This window comes from Arachis hypogaea, chromosome 20 (genome assembly GCF_003086295.3).
Source record: "Arachis hypogaea cultivar Tifrunner chromosome 20, arahy.Tifrunner.gnm2.J5K5, whole genome shotgun sequence".
NCBI classification, from domain to species: Eukaryota; Viridiplantae; Streptophyta; class Magnoliopsida; order Fabales; family Fabaceae; genus Arachis; species Arachis hypogaea.
Window position 1 is genome coordinate 75097958 of NC_092055.1, and position 25238 is coordinate 75123195.

Consider the following 25238-nt stretch of genomic DNA (forward strand, 5'->3'; position numbering starts at 1 on the left):
GGAAATACGACGGGCATTATCCCATGAGTGTGGCGGGCCCTATATTTCAAAAGTGTGTCGAGCACTATATCCCAAGAATGTCGATGCATGTCTGAGAGACGATATCCAGGTTGGCTACCAGGTGTGTCTGGTTCTGGCAAAATAACTGATACATGAGCTCACAGCGAGTAGGAAAGGCATTCATCATATGTATTTGTATGTCTTGTATGAGTGTGCAATTGTTTTGGCTTGCCAAATTGATTATATGTGATTAACTGCTACCTGATCTGTTTGCTGTAACTGTTATCTATACTTGTATTTTTCTTGATTGTATTGTATGTCTTTACAACTGAGATATCCTTCATGCTGGTGGAGGTGATGCTGAGGGTTGTTCCATCGGGTGTATTGGAGGGTTGGAGGAGACGGAAAGTGATGTGTTAGGTTAAATATAGGTTTAGGACTTGTTAGGCTTATTACTTGGTTACCTTAGACAACCACCCTAATTTCTGGTATAGTATATTTTATTAAGTTTAAATCTGAGTGTTGGAGTTCTAGGATTACCTCTGGCTTTTCTGGGACTTTATACATTATGTATGTAGGCACCTTAACCATACTAATAACCCCGGTTCTCATTCCATACATGTATTATTGTTTTCAGATGCAGGACGTGAGGCACTGCACTAAGCATTCTGAGGACTCTGGGAAGTGAAGAACTATCTTTGGACTCGGTGTTCGTATTTTGTTTATATTTATATATGTATATGGATTCTCCACCTTGTATATTGATAAACCCCAATTTTAGGGTTTATCTTGTGTAGAATTTGTGGGGTTTTATCAATATTCTTTCACACTTATTCACATAAAATGCATAGTTTTGTGTCTCCTTCCTTATTTTGCTTCATGGTTGCAAACATGCTTATTTGACCTTAAAAATGCTATATTTTAATCCTCTTCTATTACCATTCGATGCCGTGATATATTTGTTAGGTGATTTTAGAGTTTATAGGGCAAGAATGGCCTAGAAGAGAGAAAGGAAGCATGCACAAGTGGAAGGAACACGAAGAATGGATCTTTGGAGAATTGGCTGCGACGCACATGCGTCAGAGCATGTTGTTGGGGTTGGCGCGCAAAAGTTGACGCATTCGCATGGCTGAGCAAAAATCCCATTGACGCGTACAAATGCCTGATGTGTACGTGTGGCTTGCAAATCTTAGATGATGCGTACGCATGGCCGCCGTGCACGCGTGACGCTCGGCACGTGACTTCATTAGTGAAATCGTGGCTGGCAATTTCTGAAGAGCTCCAAGCCTAATCTCAGGTAAATTCTGGAGAGAAAAGACCCAATGAAGCAAGGAGGAATGGGAGATTCACACATAGAGAATTTTTAGCTAGTTTTTGAGTTCATTTTTCTAGAGAGAGAAATTCTCACTTCTCTCTAGGTTTTAGCCTTCTCAATTTCAATTTCACTTGGATCCTTTTGTTAGATTTGTTTTGAATTCAATTTTACATTACTTTAATTTGTAGATCTCATTCTCCTGCTCTCATTTAGTGTTCTTGTTACTCTAGTTATTTTGGATCTTGGATTTGGATCTTGTTTACATTGATTTCTATTAATGCATTGAGGAACTTCATGTTCATTATTGCTAATTGCTTTATTGTTGTTAATTGTTTGTAGTAGATAGCTTTAGTTTGAATTCCCTTCTCAAATTAACAATGACTTTCTTTCTTGTTCACCAAGTGTTTGTGGAAATGTCAATTGTAGTTATGGAGTAGATTTTTACTCTTGGCTTGGGGGTTGGGTAATTGGAGACACTTGAATTGTCAAAGTCCTTTGTTGATTGACAGTTGGAAATTGATAGTTGATTTGAATGCCACTAAAGCTAGTCTTTTCTTAGGATTTGAGTAGGACTTGTGCACTCAAGTTGATTATCTCCACTTGACTTTCATTCATAGTTAGAGGTTAACTAAGTGGAGCAATAGCCAATTATTGTCACAATTGATGGAGGCAATGATGATAGGAATTCCAATTCCAAACCCTAGCCAAGGATTTTACATTGATTGATTGTCATTCACCCTTGTTAGTTTAATTTCACGATTTCCTTAGTCCAATTGTTAGTTGCTCATTGTTTTAATTCAAGTTCATTTACTTTTCTTGTGTTCAACTCCAAAATACCAAGAGAACTCCTAACCAATGATGTGCATCTTAGGGCAACTCCTAGGGAGAATGACCTAGGATTCTACTCCCTGTTATTGATTTTGAAATGTGGTGACACATTTTCTAAATTTGGTGTGGGATAGTGATGAGCGGATAATTTATACCCTTTTTGGCATTGTTTTTATATAAATTTTAGTATGATTTAGCTACTTTTTATTATTTTTTATTAGTTTTTATTCAAAAATCACATTTCTAGACTTTACTATGAGTTTGTATGTTTTTTTGTGATTTTAGGTATTTTTTGGCTGAAATTGAGGGACCTGAGCAAAAATCTGATTTAGAGGCTGAAGAAGGACTACAGATGTTGTTGGATTCTGACCCTACAGCACTCGAGATGTATTTTCTGGTGTTACAGAAGCCCAATTGGCACGCTCTCAATTGTGTTGGAAAGTAGACATCCTGGGCATTCCAGCAATATATAATATTCTATACTTTGTTCGAGATTTGATGGCCTTAACTGGCGCTAAAACCAGCCTAAACCTTTCTGGCGTAAAACGCCAAAACTGGCACCAGAATTGGAGTTAAACGCCCAAACTGGCACCAAAGCTGGCATTTAACTCCAAGAACAGCCTATGCACAAAAAAGCTTCAATGCTCAGCCAAGCACACACCAAGTGGGCCCCGAAAGTGGATTTCTGCACTATCTGCACTTAGTTACTCATTTTCTGTAACCCTAGGTTACTAGCCTAGTATAAAAACTACTTTTAGAGATTTATTTTATATCTTTTGGAATCATATGTAACTTTTATCATCTTTTCACGTTTGGAGGCTGATCTCACGGCCATGCCTAGACCTTTTTCACTTATGTATTTTCTACGGTGGAGTTTCTACACCCCACAGATTAAGGTGTGGAGCTCTGCTATTCTTCATGAATTAATGCAAGTACTATTGTTTTTCCTTCAGATGATTAGCCATGCAGTAGCTGTGTCTGGTATTTTTCATCTGAGACGAGAAATTCGATAGTTGATTAGCCGTGCAGAAACTGTAGAGGACCATTTTCACTGAGAGAATCCTACAGCTTGCCATTGAAGGGAGCACGCATGGTTGGAAGAAGGCAATAGGAAAGCAGAAGTTCAGAAGCAACAAAGCATCTCCAGACGCTTATCTAAAATTCCCACCAATGAATTATATAAGTAACTTTATCTTATTTTATGTTTATTTATCTTTTAATTATCTAAACCTCAACCAATTGAATCCGCCTGACTGAGATTTACAAGGATGACTATAGCTTACTTCAAGCCGACAATCTCCATGGGATTGACCCTTATTCACGTAAGGTTTATTACTTGGACGACCCAGTGCACTTGCTGGTTAGTTGTGCGGAGATGTGAAAAGTGTGAATCACGATTTCCCACACCAAGTTTTTGGCGCCGTTGCCGGGGATTGTTCGAGTTTGGACAAATGACGGTTCATCTTGTTGCTTAGATTGGGTAATTTTATTTTATGTTTAAATCTTTTTATTTTTTATTTTTTGAAAATTTCAAAAATTACAAAAAAAATTTATATTTGTTTTTCAGAATTTTTAAGAATGAATTCTAGAGTTTCATGAGATATGTTGAAGCCTGGCTGGCTGTTTAGCCATGTATAATCTTTTGGACTGAGGCTTCTACTTCTCATTGACATGCTTGTATGTTTTATGCTAAAGCTTGGCTGGCTATTTGGCCATGTCTAATCTTTTGGACCGAAGCTTTTACTTAAAGCTTGGCTGGCCATTTGGCCATGTCTAATCTTTTGGACTGGAGCTTTAGACAAACATTGCATGATTCCTGGAATTCTTATTAAAAATTTTGTATCCTTTTATTTTCTTTTTCCAAAATAATTTTCGAAAAATTACAAAAAAATTATTAAAATAAAAAAAAACCAAAAATTTTATGTTTCTTGTTTGAGTCTAGTGTAAAATTTTAAGTTTGGTGTCAAATGCATGTTTTAATTTTTCTTAAATTTTCGAAAATATATGCATTGTGTTCTTCATTGATCTTCAAGTTGTTCTTGATGATTTTCTTTGTTTAATCTTTACATTTTCTTGTTTTGTGTCTTTTCTTGTTTTTCATATGCATTTTTGAATTATTAGTGTCTAAAGTCTAAAGATTTTTAAGTTTGGTGTCTTGCATGTCTTTCTTTTCTTAAAAATTTTCAAAAATATGTTCTTGATGTTCATCCTGATCTTCAAAGTGTTCTTGGTGTTCATCTTGACCTTCAAAGTGTTCTTGCATGCATTTTTAGTTATGATCTTAAATTTTTATGTTTTGTGTCATTCTGTTATTTTTCTCTCTCCTTATTAAAAATTCAAAAATAAAAAATAATATCTTTCCCTTATTTTACTCATAAATTTTGAAAATTTGGATTGATTAAGTCAAAAGTTTTAAAATTTAGTTGTTTCTTGTTAGTCAAGCCAAAATTTCAAATATAAAATTCTATTTTCTCAAATCTTTTTCATTTTTCTTCTTAATAATTTCAAAAATTTTAAAATTAATTTTCAAAATATTTTTCTTATTTCTATTTCATATTTTCGAATTTAATGCTAACATTTAATGTTTTGAGTCAAAAAAATTTCAAGTTGTTACTTGCCTATTAAGAAAGTATCAATCTTTGAATTCTAGAATCATATCTTTTAGTTTCTTGTTAGTCAAGTAATCAATTTTAATTTCAAAAATAAAATCTTTTTAATTTCCTTTTAAAATCTTTTTCAACATAAATTTCAATCATATCTTTTTCAAAACTTAATTTCAAAATCTTTTTCTAACTTCTTATCTTTTCAAAATTGTTTTCAAATCTTTTTCAATTAACTACTTGACTTTTTGTTTGTTTTACTATTGAATCTTTTTCAAAACCACCTAACTACTTTTCTCTCTCTAATTTTCGAAAATTACTAACCATTTTTTTAAAATTCTCTTTCATTAACTAATTATTTTAAATTCTAATTTTATTTTATTTCTCTTCTTAAATTCGAATTTTAACTTATAATTAAAATAAAAACAAAAATATTTTTCTTTTCTTTTAATTAACTTTCAAATTTACTCTCTCTCATCTCTTTCTATTTATTTTATTTATTTACTAACACTCTTCTTAAAATTTGAACCCTCTCCCTCTCTCTGTGTTCGAATCCTCTTCATTCTCTCTTAACCTCATTCTTCTATTCTTCTCTTCTTCTACTCACATAAAGGAATCTCTATACTGTGACATAGAGGATTCCTCTTCTTTTCTGTTCTCTTCTTTTTCATATGAGCAGGAACAAGGATAAGAACATTCTTGTTGAAGCTGATCCGAAACCTGAAAGGACTCCGAAGAGGAAGCTAAGAGAAGCTAAAGCACAACACTCTGGAGAGGACCTAACAGAAATTTTCGAAAAAGAAGAAGTCATGGCAGCCGAAAACAACAACAATGGTGGAGATGCAAGGAAGGTGCTTGGTGACTTTACTGCACCAACTTCCGACTTCTATGGAAGAAGCATCTCAATTCCTGTAATTGGAGCAAACAACTTTGAGCTTAAGCCTCAATTAGTTCCTCTTATGCAGCAGAATTGCAAGTTTCATGGACTTCCATTGGATGATCCTCATCAGTTCTTAGCTGAATTCCTGTAAATCTGTGACACTGTTAAGACCAATGGGGTAAATCCTGAGGTCTACAGACTTATGCTTTTCCCTTTTGCTGTAAGAGATAGAGCTAGGATATGGTTGGACTCACAACCTAAAGAAAGCCTGAACTCTTGGGAAAAGTTGGTCAATGCTTTCTTGGCCAAATTCTTTCCACCTCAAAAGTTGAGCAAGCTTAGAGTGGAAGTCTAAACCTTCAGATAGAAGGAAGGTGAATCCCTCTATGAAGCTTGGGAAAGATACAAGCAATTGATCAGAAGGTGTCCTTCTGACATGCTTTCAGACTAGAGCATCCTACATATATTCTATGATGGTCTGTCTGAATTGTCCAAGATGTCATTGGATCACTCTGCTGGTGGATCTCTTCATCTAGAGAAGATGCCTACAGAAGCCCAGGAACTCATTGAAATGGTTGCAAATAACCAGTTCATGTACACTTCTGAAAGAAATCTTGTGAATAATGGGACAACTCAGAAGAAAGGAGTTCTTGAGATTGATACTCTGAATGCCATATTGGCTCAGAATGAAATATTAACTCAGCAAGTCAATATAATTTCTCAGAATCTGACTGAAATGCAAGCTGCATCCAGTAGTACTAAAGAAGCTTCACCTGAAGGAGAAGCTTATGACCCTGAGAATCCTGTAATGAAGAGGTGAATTACATGGGAGAATCCTATGGAAACACCTATAATCCTTCATGGAGGAATCATCCTAATTTCTCATGGAAGGATCAACAGAAGCCTAATCAAGGCTTCAATAATAATAATGGTGGGAGAAATAGGTTTGGCAATATCAAGCCTTTCCCTCATCTTCTGAGCAACAGATAGAGAATTCTAAGCAGAGCCTCTCTGACTTAGTAACCATAGTCTCTGATCTATCTAAGACCACTCTCAGTTTCATGACTGAAATAAGGTCCTCCATAAGAAATTTGGAGGCACAAGTGGATCAGCTGAGTAAAAGAGTTACTGAAATCCCTCCTAGTACTCTCCCAAGCAATACAGAAGAGAATCCAAAGAGAGAGTGCAAGGCCATTAATATGACCAACAGGCCGAACCTATAGAGGAGGGAAAGGTAGTGAATTCCAGTGAGGAAGACCTCAATGGACGTCCACTGGCCACTAAGGAGTTCCCTAATGAGGAACCAAAGGAATCTGAGGCTCATACAGAGACCATAGAGATTCCACTGAACTTACTGTTGCCATTCATGAGCTTTGATGAGTATTCTTCCTCTGAAGAGGATGAAGATATTGTTGAAAAGCAAGTTGCTCAATATCTAGGAGCAATCATGAAGCTGAATGCCAAGTTATTTGGTAATGAGACTTGGGAGGATGAACCTCCATTGCTCATCAATGAACTGAATGCTTTGGAGCAACTGAAATTACCTCAGAAGAAACCGGATCTCGGAAAGTTCTTAATACCTTGTACCATAGGCACAATGACCGTTGAGAAGGCTCTATGTGACTTGAGGTCAGGCATAAACCTCATGCCACTCTCTGTAATGGAGAAACTAGGGATCTTTCAGGTACAAGCTGCTAAATTCTCACTATAATTGGCAGACAAATCAAGGAAATAGGCTTATGGAGTTGTAGAGGATGTCTTAGTGAAGGTTGAAGGCTTTTACATCCCTGCTGATTTCATAATCCTAGACACTAGGAAGGATGAAGATGAATCCATCATCCTTGGAAGACCATTCCTAGCTACAACAAGAGCTGTGATTGATGTGGACAGAGGAGGGTTAGTCCTGCAACTGAATGAGGACTACCTTGAGTTTAAAGCTCAAGGATCTTCTTCTGTAACCATGGAGAGGAAGCATGAAAACCTTCTCTTAATACAGAATCAAACAGAGCCCCCACACTCAACTTCTAAGTTTGGTGTTGGGAGGCCACCATTAAGCTCTGAATCTCTGTGAAGCTCTCTAAGAGCTCACTGTCAAGCTATTGACATTAAAGAAGCGCTTATTGGGAGGTAACCCAATGATAGTTAATTATATTTATTTATATTCTATTGTCATTCTATGTTTTCTTTAGGTTGATGATCATGCGAAGTCATAAAAACAGCTGCAGAATGAAACCAAAATTAAAAACACCATCAAAAATAGCACACCCTGGAGGACAGGCTTACTGGCGTTAAAACGCCAGTAAGGATAGCAGAATAGGCGTTTAACGCCCAGCCTGGCAGCATTCTGGGCGTTAAACACCAAAATGGGCAGCATTTTGGGCATTTAATGCCAGAAAAGGGTGTCTGGCATCTGGCTGGCGTTAAATGCCAGAAAGGGGCAGCAGACTGGTGTTTAACTCCAGGAAAGGTTGCAGAATGGGCGTTTAACGCCAGAATTGGCACACAGTGGGCGTTTGAATGCCAGAATGGTGTAGGGAGCAGAATTCTATGACACCTCAGGATCTGTGGACCCCACAGGATCCCCACCTACCCCACCTCTTCTTCTCTCCTCTTCACAACTTTCCATAACACTCTTCCCCAAATACCCTTGACCAATCACTTCAATATATCTTCGCCAAACACCATTCACCTATCAAATCCTACCCTCTTCCCCATATCCTCTTCACCACTCACATCCATTCATTATAAACCCCACCTATCTCACTATTCAAATTCAAACCATTTCCCTCCCAAACCCACCCCTTCATAACCGAATTACCTCTCTCTGTTACCCTATAACTACTCCTCCTTACAACCTTCAATTTCACATCTCATACACACCTAACCCGCCTTGCCCGAATTCACTTCCCCCTCCATCTCCTCCATTTCTTCTTCTTCTACTCCTTTCTTTCTTCCTTTGCTCGAGGACGAGCAAACCTTCTAAGTTTGGTGTGGAAAAAGCTCTGCTTTTTATTTTTTTCCATAACTACTAATGGCACCTAAGACCGGAGAAACCTCTAGAAAGAGGAAAGGGAAGGCAATTGCTTCCACCTCCGAGTCATGAGAGATGGAGAGATTCATCTCAAAGGTCCATTAAGACCACTTCTATAAAATTGTGGCCAAGAAAAAGGTGATCCCCGAGGTCCCCATCAAGCTCAAAAAGAGTGAATATCTGGAGATCTGACATGAGATTTAAAGAAGAGGTTGGAAAGCTCTCACCAACCCCATTCAACAAGTCGGAATCTTAATGGCTTAAGATTTCTATGCTAATGCATGGATCACTAAGAACCATGATCAAAGTGTGAACCCGAACTTAAAGAATTGGCTCACAATGGTTCGGGGGAATTACTTGGTTTTCAGTCTGGAAAATGTCAGGTTAGTATTCAACTTGCCAATGATGCAAGGAGATCCTCACCCTTTCACTAGAAGGGTCAACTTTGATCAAATGTTGGACCAAGTCCTTAGGGACATTTGTGTGGAAGGAGCTCAATGGAAGAGAGACTCAAGAGGCAAGCCAGTTCAACTAAGAAGGCTTGACCTCAAACCCATGGCAAGGGGATGGTTGGAGTTCATCCAACGCTCTATCATTCCTACTAGCAACCGGTCTGAAGTTACAATAGACCGGGCTATAATGATCCATAGCATCATGAATGGAGGAAGTAGAAATTCATGAGATCATATCCATAGAACTCTACAAGGTGGCGGATAAGCCCTCTACTTTGGCAAGGTTAGCCTTCCCTCATCTTATCTATAACCTATGCAATTCAGCTGAAATTGTCATAGAGGAAGACATCCTCATTGAAGGAGACAAGCCCATCACTAAGAAAAAGATGGAGCAAACAAGAGAGCCCACTCATGGACCTCAACAAGAGCATGAGGAAGTTCCTCATCATGAAATTCCTGAGATGTCTCAAGGGATGCACTTCCCTCCACATAACTATTGGGAGCAACTCAACACCTCTTTAGGAGATTTGAGTTCTAACATGGAGCAACTAAGAGTGGAGCACCAAGACCACTCCATCATCCTCCATGAAATAAGAGAGGACCAAAAGGCCATGAGAGAGGAGCAACAAAGGCAAGGAAGAGATATTGAGGAGCTCAAGTACTCCATAGGATCTTCAAGAGGAAGAACTACCCGCCATCACTAAGGTGGACCCGTTCTTTAATTTCCTTGTTCTTATTTTCCTGTTTTTTGAATTCTATGATTTATGTTTTGTCTATGTTTTTGTCTTTATTACATGATCATTAGTGTCTAGTGTCTATGTCTTAAAGCTATGAATGTCCTATGAATCCTTCACCTTTCTTAAATGAAAAATGTTTTTAATTGCAAAAGAAAAAGAAGTACATGAATTTTGAATTCTATCTTGAAATTAATCTAATTATTTTGATGTGGTGGCAATACTTTTTATTTTCTGAATGAATGCTTGAATAGTGCATATTTTTTATATTATTGTTTATGAATGTTAAAATTGTTGGCTCTTGAAAGAATAATGAAAAAGGAGAAATGTTGTTGATAATCTAAAAAATCATAAAATTGATTCTTGAAGCAAGAAAAAGCAGTGAAAAACAAACCTTGCAAAAAAAATGGCGAAAAAAATAAATAAAGGAAAAGAAAGAAAAAAGAAAAAGCAAGCAGAAAAAGCCAATAACCCTTCAAACCAAAAGGCAAGGGTAAAAAGAATCCAAGGCTTTGAGCATTAATGGATAGGAGGGCCCAAAGGAATAAAATCCTGGCCTAAGCGGCTAAATCAAGCTGTCCCTAACCATGTGCTTGTGGCATAAAGGTGTCAAGTAAAAAGCTTGAGACTGAGCGGTTAAAGTCGTGGTCTAAAGCAAAAAGAGTGTGCTTAAGAGCTATGGGCACCTCTAACTGGGGACTCCAGCAAAGCTGAGTCACAATCTGAAAAGGTTCACCCAGTTATGTGTCTGTGGCATTTATGTATCCGGTGGTAATACTGGAAAACAAAATGCTTAGGGTCACGGCCAAGACTCATAAAGTAGCTGCGTTCAAGAATCAACATACTGAACTAAGAGAATCAATAACACTATCTGAATTCTAAGTTCCTATGGATGCCAATCATTCTGAACTTCAAAGGATAAAGTGAGATGCCAAAACTGTTCAGAACCGAAAAGGATACTAGCCCCGCTCATCTAATTGGAACTAAGTTCATTGATAAGTTTCGAATTTATTGTATATTCTCTTTTTTTATCCTATTTTGATTTTAGTTGCTTCGGGACAAGCAACAATTTAATTTTGGTGTTGTGATGAGCGGATAATTTATACCCTTTTTGGCATTGATTTTATATAGTTTTTAGTATGATTTAGCAACTTTTTATTATATTTTTATTAGTTTTTATTCAAAAATCACATTTCTGGACTTTACTATGAGTTTGTGTGTTTTTCTGTGATTTCAGGTATTTTCTGGCTGAAATTGAGGGACCTGAGCAAAAATCTGATTCAGAGGCTGAAAAAGGACTGCAGATGCTGTTGGATTCTGACCCTACTACACTCGAAATGGATTTTCTAGAGTTACAAAAGCCCAATTAGCACGCTCTCAATTGCGTTGGAAAGTAGACATCCTGGGCATCCAGAAATATTTAATAGTCTATACTTTGCCCAAGATTTGATGGCCCAAACTGGTGCTAAAATCCAGCCTAAAACATTCTGGCGTAAAACGCCCAAACTGGCACCAGAATTCGAGTTAAATGCCCAAACTGGCACCAAAGCTGGCGTTTAACTCCAAGAACAACCTATGCACGAAAAAGCTTCAATGCTCAGCCCTAGCACATACCAAGTGGGCCCCGAAAGTGGATTTCTGCACTATCTGCACTTAGTTACTCATTTTTTGTAACCCTAGGTTACTAGTCTAGTATAAAAACTACTTTAAGATATTTATTTTATATCTTTTGGAATCATATGTAACTTTTATAACCTTTTCACGTTTGGAGGCTGGCCTCACAGCCATGCCTAAACCATTTTTACTTATGTATTTTCTACGGTGGAGTTTCTACACCCCATAGATTAAGGTGTGGAGCTCTACTGTTCTTCATGAATTAATGCAAGTACTATTGTTTTTCCTTCAATTCACGCCTACTTCTTCTCCAAGATATACTCTTGTACTTAATTCAGTTAATTCAGAATGAAGGGGTAACCCGTGATAATCACCCACTATCCTCGTTACTCGCTTAGCCAAGATCCGCGTGCCTGACAACCACAAGCGGTCTACATGATGTTCAACGTAGTCATTGGACGACAGCCAGAGTATATTCTCTTGGATATCTAATACACTAACCGAGTCCGTGAGATTAGTATCTTCGTGGTATAGGCTAGAACCAATTGGCAGCTATTCTTGAGATCCAGAAAGTCTAAACCTTGTCTGTGGTATTCCGAGTAGAATCTGGGAAGGGATGACTGTGATGAGCTTCAAACCTGCAAATGTTGGGCACAGTGACAATGTGAAAAAAGATCACTGGATCCTATTCTGACGCTATCGGGAACCGACAGATGATTAGCCATGCGGTAGCTGTGCTTGGTATTTTTCATCTGAGATGAGAAATCCGACAGTTGATTAGCCGTGCAGAAACCGTAGAGGACCATTTTCACTGAGAGGATCCTACAGCTTGCCATTGAAGGGAGCACGCATGGTTGGAAGAAGGCAATAAGAAAGCAGAGGTTCAGAAGCAACAAAACATCTCCAGACGCTTATCTGAAATTCCCACCAATGAGTTACATAAGTAACTTTATCTTATTTTATGTTTATTTATCTTTTAATTATCTAAACCTCAACCAATTGAATCCGCCTGACTGAGATTTACAAGGATGACCATAGCTTGCTTCAAGTCGACAATCTCCGTGGGATTGACCCTTACTCATATAAGGTTTATTACTTGGATGACCCAGTGCACTTGCTGGTTAGTTGTGCAGAGATGTGAAAAGTGTGAATCACGATTTCCCACACCAGATAGCTTGTTGGTTTAGACTATATTCACGACGAAATTTGTTGGTAAATTCTAGACCGACATAAAATCTCACATCAAATTTTGGCACCGTTGCCGGTGGTATTGGGTGGAGAAAAGGTGGTAGGAAGAGGGAAGAAGAAAGGAAGAAGGAATAGAAGAAGGAAACTAAAGAAGGAATTGAAAAGAAGGCGCGCTGCATATCAGCTGCGTCTGGGACGCGACGCGTGCGTCTCGTCCACGTGTACGCGTGGATGATGAAAACAGAGCCATGACGCATGAGCGTCGCCCATTAATACTCGTGGGTAAGCAGCAATCGGAGAGGACTCATACGCGTCAGGTGACGCGCACGCGTGGAAACAGTTGTGTGCTGCGCATAGAGGCAGCACAAATTTCGCACAACTCTCTGGATTTTGTACCAGGAGTTGGCTGCAGTATAAATAACGCATAGGCGTCAACTGCACTTCCACAACTCCTAGTACAAAAACCTGAGAGTTGTGCAAGAATTGTGCTGGAAGTGTGCCCAATGCACAACCCCTATCACGCGTGCGCGTCGGCTGACGACTACGCATCACTATCTGTTTCGCGCATCCACGCGTAAGCATGGTTAACCCGCATGCATCCCTGACCTTTTCTCGCAACCCACGCGTACGCGTGGGTGACGTGCACGCGTCGTAGGCGTGTTTTCGAACTCCTGGGACAAAATCCAGAGAGTTGTGCGAGATTCGTGTGAGAATTGTGCGGGGAGCACAACTGCTACCCATGCGTAAGCGTTGGCGATGCTTACGTGTCGGTCGCCATCCTCACCATCCACGCGTGTACGTCGCCAAGGCGTACGCATCATTTACACTACAGCCAACTCCTGGTACAAAATCTAGAGAGTTGTGCAAAATTTGTGCTGCCTCTGTGTGCAGCGCACAACTGTTTCCACACGTGCACGTCACCTGACGTGTACGCATCCTCTCCAACTGCTGCTTACCCACGCGTATGCGTGGGCAACGCTCACGTGTCATGGCTCTGTTTTCATCATCCACGCATACGCGTGGATGAGGCACACGCGTCGCGTCCCAGACGCAGCTGATATATAGCGCACCCTGTTTTCAATTCCTTTTTTGGTTTCCTTCGTGTATTCCTTCTTCCTTTCTTCTTCCCTCTTTCTACCACCTTTTCTCCGCCCAATACCACTGGCGACTTCAACCACTGGCGACCCCCACCTCCGGCGGTCCCACATTCTCTCTTCCCTTTTTTTCCTTCCTTTCTCTTCTCCTATTTTCACTTGCACTGTACCTTACCTTCTTCCTCTTCTCAAGGTTTTAACCCTACTCCTTCTCTTTTGTCTTTGTTTATATTTTCCTCTTATTAGTTGCATTTATTTACTCTCTTCCATTTCTTCTTAGTTGCCTTTTGATTAATTTGTTCTTGTTTATTTGCTTTCTTTCTTTTTATATTTTCCTTGGCTGTTGAACTTCAAGTTATCTCTTGCATTGATGGATTATTTTGATATCTCTTGCCTCCTTTGTGATTATGTGGTGTTGTTTTGATCTTTGGTATTTCATTTTGGGGTGTTACATTTTTTGAAATTTTCCAACTTGCTTGCTATTGGGAAGTTGCACACCTAGTATTTGTTAAAAGGCACCAATAATTTTTTGGGTCAAATTTGACATTATACTTTCGACTTAGTGCTCTTTCTCATACACTTGTTTTCTTTATGTGCATTGAGCCTATTATGCTTCATCTTTACCATCTATATGCTCATTACCCATGACTTGCTTCTTTGTACCATATTGCAAGATTTGTGATTCCACTTTCTCTAACTCCACCTTATTCCATTGCATGCTTCATTGTCTTGGAGTTAGATTAGGTGCATGATTTTCATGTGCTTATTATCTTTCTTGAATGTGTACTTCATGTTGTTATTGATGCTTGAGCTTATGCTTCTCATGCCTTACGCTTGCATGCTTCTCTCACTCTTGCATCTCATACTAGTGATATGCCCCATGATTTTATTGATGTCTTGTTTACATGTTGCAGCTGTCATGTCTTCCAAACACTTTACCCATTTGTGGCATTACTTCTTACTTGCATGTTTGGTGCACGAAATTGTGATTACACTTTTCACAACTCCACACAACTAACCAGCAAGTGCACTGGGTCGTCCAAGTAATACCTTACGTGAGTAAGGGTCGATCCCATGGAGATTGTCGGCTTGAAGCAAGCTATGGTTACCTTGTAAATCTTAGTCAGGAGATTAATGATAAAAATGATTTTTGTTTATGAAAAGTAAATAAGATGAAATAAATGGTACTTGTGATTCAGTAATGAGGAACAGGTTGAGGTTCCGGAGATGCTCTGTCGTCTGAATCTCTGCTTTCCTACTGTCTTCTTCTCCAAACACGCATGGCTTCCTTCAATGGCAAGCTATATGATCCTCTTGGATGAAAAATACCAGGTACGATCTCTGCACGGCTAATCAACTGTCAAATTTCTTGTCTCGGATGAAAAATACCAGGTACAGCTACCGCACGGCTAATCATCTGTCAGTTTTCACTAGCATCGGAATAGGACCCTTATCCTTTTGCACACTGTCACTGCGCCCAACATTCGCAAGTTTGAAGCTCGTCACAGTCATCCTTTCCCAGATCCTACTCAGAATACCACAGACAAGGTTTAGACTTTTCGGATCCCAGGAATGCTGCCAATTGGTTCCAGCCTTTACAACGAAGGTTCTAATCTCACGGACTCGGTCCGTGGATCAGAGACCCAAGAGATACGCACTCAAGCTGTCGCCCAATGACTACGTTAAGCTCAGATAGAACCGGAGTGCTTGTCAGGCACACGTTCATAAGTTTGAGGATGATGATGAGTGTCACGGATCATGACATTCTCCATATTGAAGTACGAGTGAGTATCTTAGAATAGAATCGAGCGTGATTGAATAGAAAACAGTAGTAATTGCATTAGTCCATCGAAACACAGCAGAGCTCCTCACCCCCACTTATGGGGTTTAGAAACTCATGCCATAAAAAATACAATATGAAGTGTAAAATGTCATGAGGTACAAAATAAATCTCTAAAAGTAGTTTTTATACTAAACTAGTAACTTAGGTTTACAGAAAATGAGTAACTAAGTGCACATAGTGCAGAAATCCACTTCCGGGACCCACTTGGTGTGTGCTTGGGCTGAGCATTGAAGCTTTCACGTGCATATGCCTCAAGTTGGAGTTAAACACCACCTTAGGTGCCAAAATGGGCGTTTAACGCCAAGAATTATGCCAGTTCTGGCGTTTTACGCTAGAAAGTATTTGGCTGGCGTTTAACGCCAGTTTGGGCCATCATATCTCGGGCAAAGTATAGACTATTATATATTTCTGAAAAGCCCAAGATGTCTACTTTCCAACGCAATTAAGAGCGCACCAATTTGGTTTCTGTAGCTCCAGAAAATTTTTTTCGAGTGCAGGAGGGTTAGAATCCAACAGCATCTGTAGTCCTTTTTCAGCCTCTGAATCAGATTTTTGCTCAGGTCCCTCAATTTCAGCCAGAAAATACCTAAAATCATAGAAAAACACACAAACTCATAGTAAAGTCCAGAAATGTGATTTTTGAATAAAAACTAATAAAAATATAATAAAAAGTAACTAAAACATACTAAAAAGTATGTAAAAATAATGCCAAAAAGGGTATAAATTATCCGCTCATCACAACACCAAACTTAAATTGTTGCTTGTCCCCAGGTAACTAAAAAGAAAATAGGATAAAAAGAAGAGAAAATACAATAAATTTCAAAAACATCAATGAAGATTAGTTTCAATTAAATTAGCGGGACTAGTAGCTTTTTGCTTCTGAACAGTTTTGGCATCTCACTTTATCCTTTAAAGCTCAGAATTCAGATAGTGTTATTGATTCTCCTAGTTTAGTATGTTGATTCTTGAACACAGCTGCTTTATGAGTCTTGGCCGTGATCCTAAGCATTTTGTTTTCCAGTATTACCACCGGATATATAAATGTCACAGACGCATAACTGGGTGAACCTTTTTAGATTGTGACTCAGCTTTGCTAGAGTCCCTAGTTAGAGGTGGCCAGAGCTCTTAAGCACACTCTTTTTGCTTTGGACCACGACTTTAACCGCTCAGTCTCAAGCCTTTCACTTGACACCTTCACACCACAAGCACATGGTTAGGGACAGCTTGATTTAGCCGCTTAGGCCAGGATTTTATTCCTTTGGGCCTTCCTATCCGTTAATGCTCAAAGCATTGGATCTTTTTACCCTTGCCTTTTGGTTTAAAAGGTTATTGGCTTTTTTTGCTTGCTTTTTCTTTTATTTATTTATTTTTTTCACTTTTTTTTAATAATTTTTTTTCGCCAGCTTTTGTTCTTCACTGCTTTTTCTTGCTTCAAGAACCAATTTTATGATTTTTTAGATTATCAATAACATTTCTCCTTTTTCATTATTCTTTCAAGAGCCAACAATTTTAACATTCATAAATTTCACTATAAAAAATATGCACTGTTCAAGCATTCATTCAGAAAACAAAAAGTATTGTCACCACATCAAAATTATTAAGCTAATTTCAAGATAGAATTCGAAATTCATGTACTTCTTGTTCTTTTGCAAATAAAAACATTTTTCATTTAAGAAAGGTGAGAGATTCATGGAATCATTTATAGCTTTAAGACATAGACACTAAACACTAATGATCATGTAATGAAGACACAAACATAGTCAAAACGTAAAGCATAAAAACCGAAAATAGAAAAAAAAATAAACAAGGAGATTAAAGAATGGGTCCACCTTAGTGATGGTGGCTTCTTCTTCCTCTTGAAGAACAAATAGAGTTTTTGAGCTCCTCTATTTTTCTTCCTAGTCTTTGTTGCTCATCTTCCTATAGGTTTCTCCGGCTTTAGGTGCCATTAATGGTTATGGAAAGCAAAAAGCTGAGCTTTTCCACACCAAACTTAAAAGGTTTTCTCGTCCTCGAGCAAAATAGGATAGAAGGGAGTAGAAGAAGAATATGCAATTAATTTTGAAAACTTATTATTGTATGCAAGAAAAATTAAAAAGAGTTGAAAAGAATTTGAAAAGATATGTAAGTTTTGAAAACATTTTGGAAAGAATTGAAAAGAATTGAAAAAGAATTAAAAAGGATTGGAAAGATTATTAATTTTTGAAAATAGAAATTGAAAGATGAACGTTTAAAATATGTTTGATGCAAAAAAAATTATGAATTAAAACATGAAAAATTGAAAAAAAAATCGATTTGGAAACAAAATTACCTCCCTTGTGTCATCCAGGCGTTAAACGCCTAGAATGCTATCCATTATGCCATTTAATGCCCATTTGACTACCTTTTTGAGTGTTTAATGCCTAGCCAGATACCCTGGCTGGTGTTAAACGCCAGGAATCCTTCTTTACTGGGCGTTTTTCTGAACACCCAGAATGCTGCCATTTCTGGCGTTAAACGCCCATTCTGCTATCCTTACTGGCGTTTAAATGCTAGTAAGCCTGTCCTCCAGGGTGTGCTATTTTTGATGCTGTTTTTGATTCCACTTTAATTCTATAGCTGTTTTTGTGACTCCACATGATCGTCAACCTAAAGAAAACATAAACTAACAACGGAAAATGAAATGAAAAATTAATTATCATAGATAAATAAGATTGGGTTGCCTCCTAATAAGCACTTCTTTACTGTCTTTAGCTGGACTTTTACTGAGCTTTTAATTTAGTCTCAGTTTTGAGCATTCTTGCTCAACATTGCCTTCAAGATAATGTTTGTGCTTACAATACTCTTTGGGTATAAATCTCACAGCTTTATAGTTTGCAATATCTGCAAACCAAGGTACTTCCTGAATGGCAAAGAGTTCCTCATCCGGGAAGGTTTTAGATATTTCAGTAGGAGGAGAGGGCGCCCCTGCTACTGGCTCTATCTGGGACAGGTGGTCAGCTACTTGGTTCTCTGTCCCTTTTCTGTCTCTTATTTCTATATCAAACTCTTGCAGAAGCAACACCCATCTTATAAGTCTAGGTTTTGAATCCTGCTTTGTGAGGAGATATTTTAGAGCAGCATGGTCAGTGTACAAAATCACTTTTGATCCTACTAAACAAGATCTAAACTTGTTAATGGCATAAACCACTGTAAGCAACTCCTTTTCTGTGGTTGTGTAATTCTTCTGTGCGTCATTTAAAACACGACTTGCATAATAAATGACATGTGATGCGCATAAACTTGTTATGCTACGATTTAGGAAATTGCACGATCGGCAAAATTCCTTCCGGCAAGTGCACCGGTTATCGTCAAGTAAAAACTCACAATAGAGTGAGGTCGAATCCCACAAGGATTGGTTGAGTGAGCAATTCGGATTAGAAGTATGTTCTAGTTGAGCGGAATCAAGATTTAGATGAGAATTGCGGAATGTAAAATTGCATGAATTAAAGAGCGAGAAGCTAAATTGCTGAAATTAAAAGGGATGGGGGTGATTGCATGAATTTAATTGCAGAATGTAAAGAGAAAGTGGTAAATCAGAAATGGGGAGTTCATTGGGTGTTAGGAGATATTGAGATCTCCGAATCAAAACAACTTTTATCCCTTCCTCAACCAATGCATTCATTGAATTTTGCTTGGCAATCTTATATGATTGGATCCCAATCCCTTGGCTCACCAATTCTCTCTAAAAACAAACAAATTCCCAATCCCTTGGTTTAAATGTTCATAAGAAGAGATGATGCTCGATCACTGATTATACCACACAGTTTCATGAACCACAATTTGGTAGGATTACATGTCACAATATCCATCCAAACCCCAATCCAATTCACTGTGAGAAAGCTTCTCTAGCATGAATCCTCCATTCCTTTCCCAAGGTTCCGAAGGATTCCAATTATGGGCAGTTTCTTTCCCAAGACAACTACCCAATGGAATTAGATCGAGAAGCTTTCTAACAAAATTCAAGAGAAAAGATTGAAGAAGAAGATAAAACTATTATTGATTCATTGAATTACAATAGAGCTCCCTAACCCAATGAAAGGGGTTTAGTGAGTCATAGCTCTGAATTCAATTACAAAAACTAGCAAAAATGAAAAGAAAAGTTCCCCAGTCTAAAAAGTCCCCCTCAGGGGCTGGATTCCCCTTCAATCCCCTCTTATGCAGAAACTAAGGCCTTTAAATAGGCTCCCTAAATTACAAAATGAAAATGAAATTCAAAGCAAATTACAATCAAATGAAAATAAACTATTCTAGATGATTCTTGTGGCCTTGATTTGGTGTTGTTGATGGGCCTTGCTTGCTTGAAGGGTAGAGTGACATAATTGATCCAAAAAGGATAATGATCCATTAAACTACACTCAAACGTTGCACCCCCCTTTCTTGAGTCGTCACTTTGTTCTCTTGTCAACCTTGCCCATTTGATGCCAAATATAGACTATTATACCTCGTTGGAAAGCTATGGATGTCAGCTTTCTAACGCAACTGGAAGCACCTCAATTGGATCTCTATAGCTCAAGTTATGCTTGATTGAAGGTGACAAGGTTGCTGGTTGGTTTGACAGCGTTTAAGCCAACGTTTAAGTCACTTAAACGTGCTCGAAAATGCCAATTTTGGGAGCTCAGTTGCATTGTCTACCCCATACTTCTATACATCGTTGGAAAGCTCTGGATGTCTACTTTCCAATGCAACTGGAAGCGCATCATTTGGAGTTCTACAACTCGAGTTATACGCCATGGAAGGTGAAGAGGTCAGCTGGCCTGATTGCATGTTGGTACTATGCTCTTCTATGCACATTACGGGGCTGTTTTCTCCCTCAATATTTAGTATCCACCATGCATGCCATATATGCTTGGAAAGCTCTAGATGTCTTCTTTCCAATGCATTTTGAATCACCTCATTTGGAGTTTTGTAGCTCAAGTTATTTATGTTTGAAGAAGGCATGGTCAAGCTGTTCCATATAACACGTTTAAGCTCCAGTTTAAGCTTAAACTGGAGCTTAAACGCTGGCACTCCCTGGAGGCACAAGCTCGAGCACGTTTAAGCTTCAGTTTAAGGTTAAACTGAAGCTTAAACGTGGAAATGGAAGAAGGCAACCCTGGAGTGTGGAATTGTCGAACACGTTTAAGCTTCAGTTTAAGGTTAAACTGAAGCTTAAACGTGGAAATGGAGGAAAGCCATCCTGGTTCATTTCTCAATTCTGGCGTTTAACTTCCAGTTTAAGGTTAAACTGGAAGTTAAACGCCACTTTCAGCTTTCATGATTTTGGCGTTTAAGCTCCAGTTTAAGCTTAAACTGGAGCTTAAACTCCACATGTGATATTCAAGCTTCCTTTATTGATTTTGTTGCTTCCTTGCCTAGCCTCTTCTTCCCTGAAATCATCCAAACAACTGCATCAAAGTCTTGCTAAAATTCATGAGAATTCTTCCATTCATAGCATTCAAGGAATATAACTAAAAACTCATGGAATTTGCATCAAAATCTTCATGTTTGAATGATTTAAGACAAGCATGACTATTTGGCCCAAATGATTACTTAAGGCTCAAGAAAATGCATAAAACAACTAAAAATAAAAGAAAAAAGGCTAGTGAAACTAGCCTAAGATGCCTTGGCATCAACATGCAGGAGCTTGTTATGCCTTTATCCCAATACTGCACCAATGGCATGGTCACTGGCAACACACATTAGTTTGAATGGTAATGTCCAGTCTGGTGCAAAAATGACTGGTACTGTGACCAGCTTAGCTTTCAGAGTTTCAAATGACTGCAGACACTCTGTGTTAAACATAAATGGTGTGTCAGCAGCTAGCAGATTACTCAAAGGTTTTACAATTTTTGAAAAATCCTCTATGAACCTCCTATAGAATCCTGCATTCCCCAGAAAGCTTCTGATTGCCTTAACATTGGCAGGTGGTGGTAGTTTTTCAATTACCTCTACCTTAGCTTGATCCACCTCTATTCCTTTGTTCGAATTTTTGTGCCCAAGGATAATTCATTCAGTCACCATAAAGTGACATTTCTCCCAGTTTAAAACTAGGTTAGTCTCTTGGCACCTTTTCAGAACAAGTGCTAGATGGTCAAGACAGGAGCTGAATGAGTCTCTAAATACTGAGAAGTCATCCATGAAGACTTCCATAAATTTCTCCACCATATCTGAGAAAATAGAGAACATGCACCTCTGAAAGGTTGCAGGTGCATTGCACAAACCAAATGACATCCATCTGTAAGCAAATACGCCAGATGGACATGTGAATGCTGTTTTCTCTTGGTCCTAAGGATCTACTGCAATTTGGTTGTAACCTGAATAGCCATCCAAAAAGGAATAGTATTTATGACCTGCTAGTCTCTCTAGCATTTGGTCTATGAATGGTAAAGGAAAATGATCCTTTCTGGTGGCTTTATTGAGTCTTCTATAGTCAATACACATACGCCACCCTGTAACTGTTCTTGTAGGAACCAGTTCATTCTTTTCATTATGAACCACTGTCATGCCTCCCTTCTTGGGGACAACTTGGACAGGGCTCACCCAGGGGCTATCAGAGATAGGATAAATAATCCCGTGAGTTATTATTACTTGATGCGACCCGGTGCACTTGCCGGTTAGATTTGTGTTGTTTTGGGAGAGATTCGTTTCTCCAACAAAATAACTCATCAAGTTTTTGGGGCCGTTGCCGGGGATTGAATAGATTGACAATGATTAAGTGAGGTGGTGATCTAGATCAAGCACTTTTTCTTTAATTTTTGATTAACCCACTAACTGTTTGATTTTTTGTTTAAACTAACTAACACTTCAATATAGCAGTAGATTGAAGTGTCACTGATTTTGTGCATTTCTCATGCTCTGCTTGTATGTCAGGCACAAGAAGAACCATACCCAATTTTCATGAACAAGACGAAAGAACTCTCAGGAGGTTAAGAAGAGCTGAAAGAGGGAAAAATATTGTTGGAGAAGAGGAATCAGACGAGGAATATCAAGAGATGGAGGAACATTCAACCAATCCACCAGGTGGAGCAGACAACAACAATGACAACCCACCCCAGAGGAGAGTTTTGGCCTCCTACACCTTTGCAAATCCTAGACATTGTGGAAGCAGCATCTTAGCTCCAAATGTCAATGCTAACAATTTTGAACTCAAGCCACAACTCATCACTTTGGTTCAGAACAATTGCTCTTTTGGTGGAGGACCACTTGAAGACCCGCACCAACACTTATCCACTTTCTTGAGGATATGCAACACTGTCAAAACTAATGGTGTGCCTCCTGACAGTTACAAGCTGATGCTATTCCCATTTTCTCTCAGGGACAAGGCCACTCAATAGCTGGAATCTTTTCCAAGGGACAGCATCAACAACTGGGATGATTTGGTAACCAAGTTTCTTGCCAAGTTTTATCCACCTCAGAGGATTATAAGGTTGAAGGCTGAGGTACAAACATTTACACAAATGGAGGCTTAACCCATCTATGAGGCATGGGAGAGGTACAAGGCTCTAATCAGGAAATGTCCCCCTACCATGTTTAATGAGTGGGAGAAGCTGCAGAACTTCTATGAAGGTTTAACACTGAAATCCCAGGAAGCTTTGGATCATTCAGCTGGAGGTTCCTTGCAACTCATGAAAACTGCAGAGGAGGCTCAAGAACTCATTGATATGGTGTCCAACAACCAATATTTCTTTGCTCATCAAAGAGGCCGCCAACCATCACAAAGGAGAGGAGTAATGGAGCTAGAAGGAGTGGATTCAATCTTGGCTCAGAACAAGATAATGCAGCAGCAAATTCAACAACAATTTGAGCAAATGGCCAAGAGGATTGATAGTCTCCAAGTTGCAGCAGTTAACACCAGCCAACCATCAACCACATGGGGACAGAGTGAAGAAACTCAAGAAGAACAACCACAAGAGCAAGTACAGTATATGCACAACCAAGGACCAAATGAAGTTTATGGTGATACATACAATCCATCCTGGAAGAACCACCCAAACCTCAGATGGGGAGATAATCATACCCAAAATCAACAACCATGGCAGAGGAACTCAAACCAAAACAACCCAAGAAACAACCAAAACTACAACCAGCAGCAGACTAACCAAAACCCCTACAGAAAACCTCAAAACAACTACCCCAACCCCAACCAATACCAATCTAATAACCAACCCACCAACCAAAATGCCTACCATCCACCACCCACATCTCATAACCCACCTCAAGTATCACTTGAAGCCCAAAGAATCACTAACTTGGAGGCCATGATAGACAAAATGTTGAAACACCAGGAAATGGTAACCAAGAATCAGGAAGCCTCCCTGAAGAGCCTAGAGAGACAGATGGGGCAACTCTCCAAGCAAGTATCTGTTGAGAGACCTTCAAACTCACTGTCCAGTGACACAATCCCAAATCCCAAGGAGGAATGCAAGGCAATACAATTAAGGAGTGGGAGAACATTGATATGCAACAATGACACTACAAAGAAGCAAGCAGAGAACATCAAAGAACCAACAGAGGATGAGAATCAAACAAAGGCAGATGAAGCTAAGGAGCAAGTTGTGATGCCAAACAAAAGCACTGAGAAACTTAAAGAGAAGGACAACCAGCCACATAGCTCAAAGGAAGTAGCTCAGGGACAGCAACAAATAGGAAAGAGCATCACACCTCCACTGCCTTATCCCCAGAGGTTCAACAAAGAGGTTAAAGACCAGCATTTTCACAAGTTCCTTGAGACCTTCTAGAAGCTGGAAATTAATATCCCCTTGGCTGAAGCACTTGAGCAAATGCCCCTATATTCCAAGTTTCTAAAGGATCTTATCAACAAGAAAAGAAGTTGGCATGAGAAAGAAACCATGGTGATTACTGAGGAATGCAGGGCATTGATTCAAAAGGGGATTCCTCCCAAGCTTGAGGACACAGGGAGCTTTCTGTTGCCTTGCACCATTGGGGAAGTGACCATCACTAAAGCAATGTGCGATCTCGGAGCAAGTATTAACTTAATTCCATCTTCCCTGGTGAAAAAGCTGCATATAGAAGAGGTCAAACCAGTACAAATGTCTCTGGAGCTGGTAGATAAGTCAATGGTATACCCCAGGGGTGTAATTGAAAATCTTTTGGTCAAGGTGGATAGCTTTATATATCCTGCTGATTTTGTGGTTCTAGAATCAAACGAGGATGATGGTGACTCTGTTATACTGGGAAGGCCATTCTTGGCCACTACTAGAGCTATCATAGACGTAGAGGAAGGGGAATTAACTCTCAGGATGCATGACCAGAGTGTCACTCTGAAGGTATTACCATAGGCATAATTTAGCAAGGAGAAGAAAGACTATATGAAAAATGACCAGGAAAGTCACAGCAACATCCCAATGCTAAGGATTGTGCAAACTGATGAAAAAGCCCAAGAGGATATTAGAGTATTGGCCACTAAAAAGAGAGGTCCCCAAGGAAAGCCTACGGCCAGAAAAGAAAGAACAACAAAAGGAAAGATGAAACGCAAAAACAAAGCAAAAAGGGGTTGGAAGAACAGAAAGATTCCAACAGAGGGGCTTTCCAAAGGTGACAAAGTGCAACTAATATATCAACAGCTGGGGGCAAATCAACAATCCGAGGACTACTACACTGTCAGCAGCATACTCTCATTAGAGCATGCTGAAATTGAA

At 39.0% G+C, this 25238-nt stretch overlaps 1 non-coding gene across 1 annotated transcript; it reads right to left on the reverse strand.

The window, feature by feature from the left end:
• Nucleotides 1-5957: 5957 nt before the first annotated feature.
• On the reverse strand, nucleotides 5958-6065 carry LOC112787727 (small nucleolar RNA R71). The gene has a single exon (XR_003195123.1). It is a non-coding gene; the product is annotated as a small nucleolar RNA R71 (small nucleolar RNA).
• Nucleotides 6066-25238: the final 19173 nt, after the last annotated feature.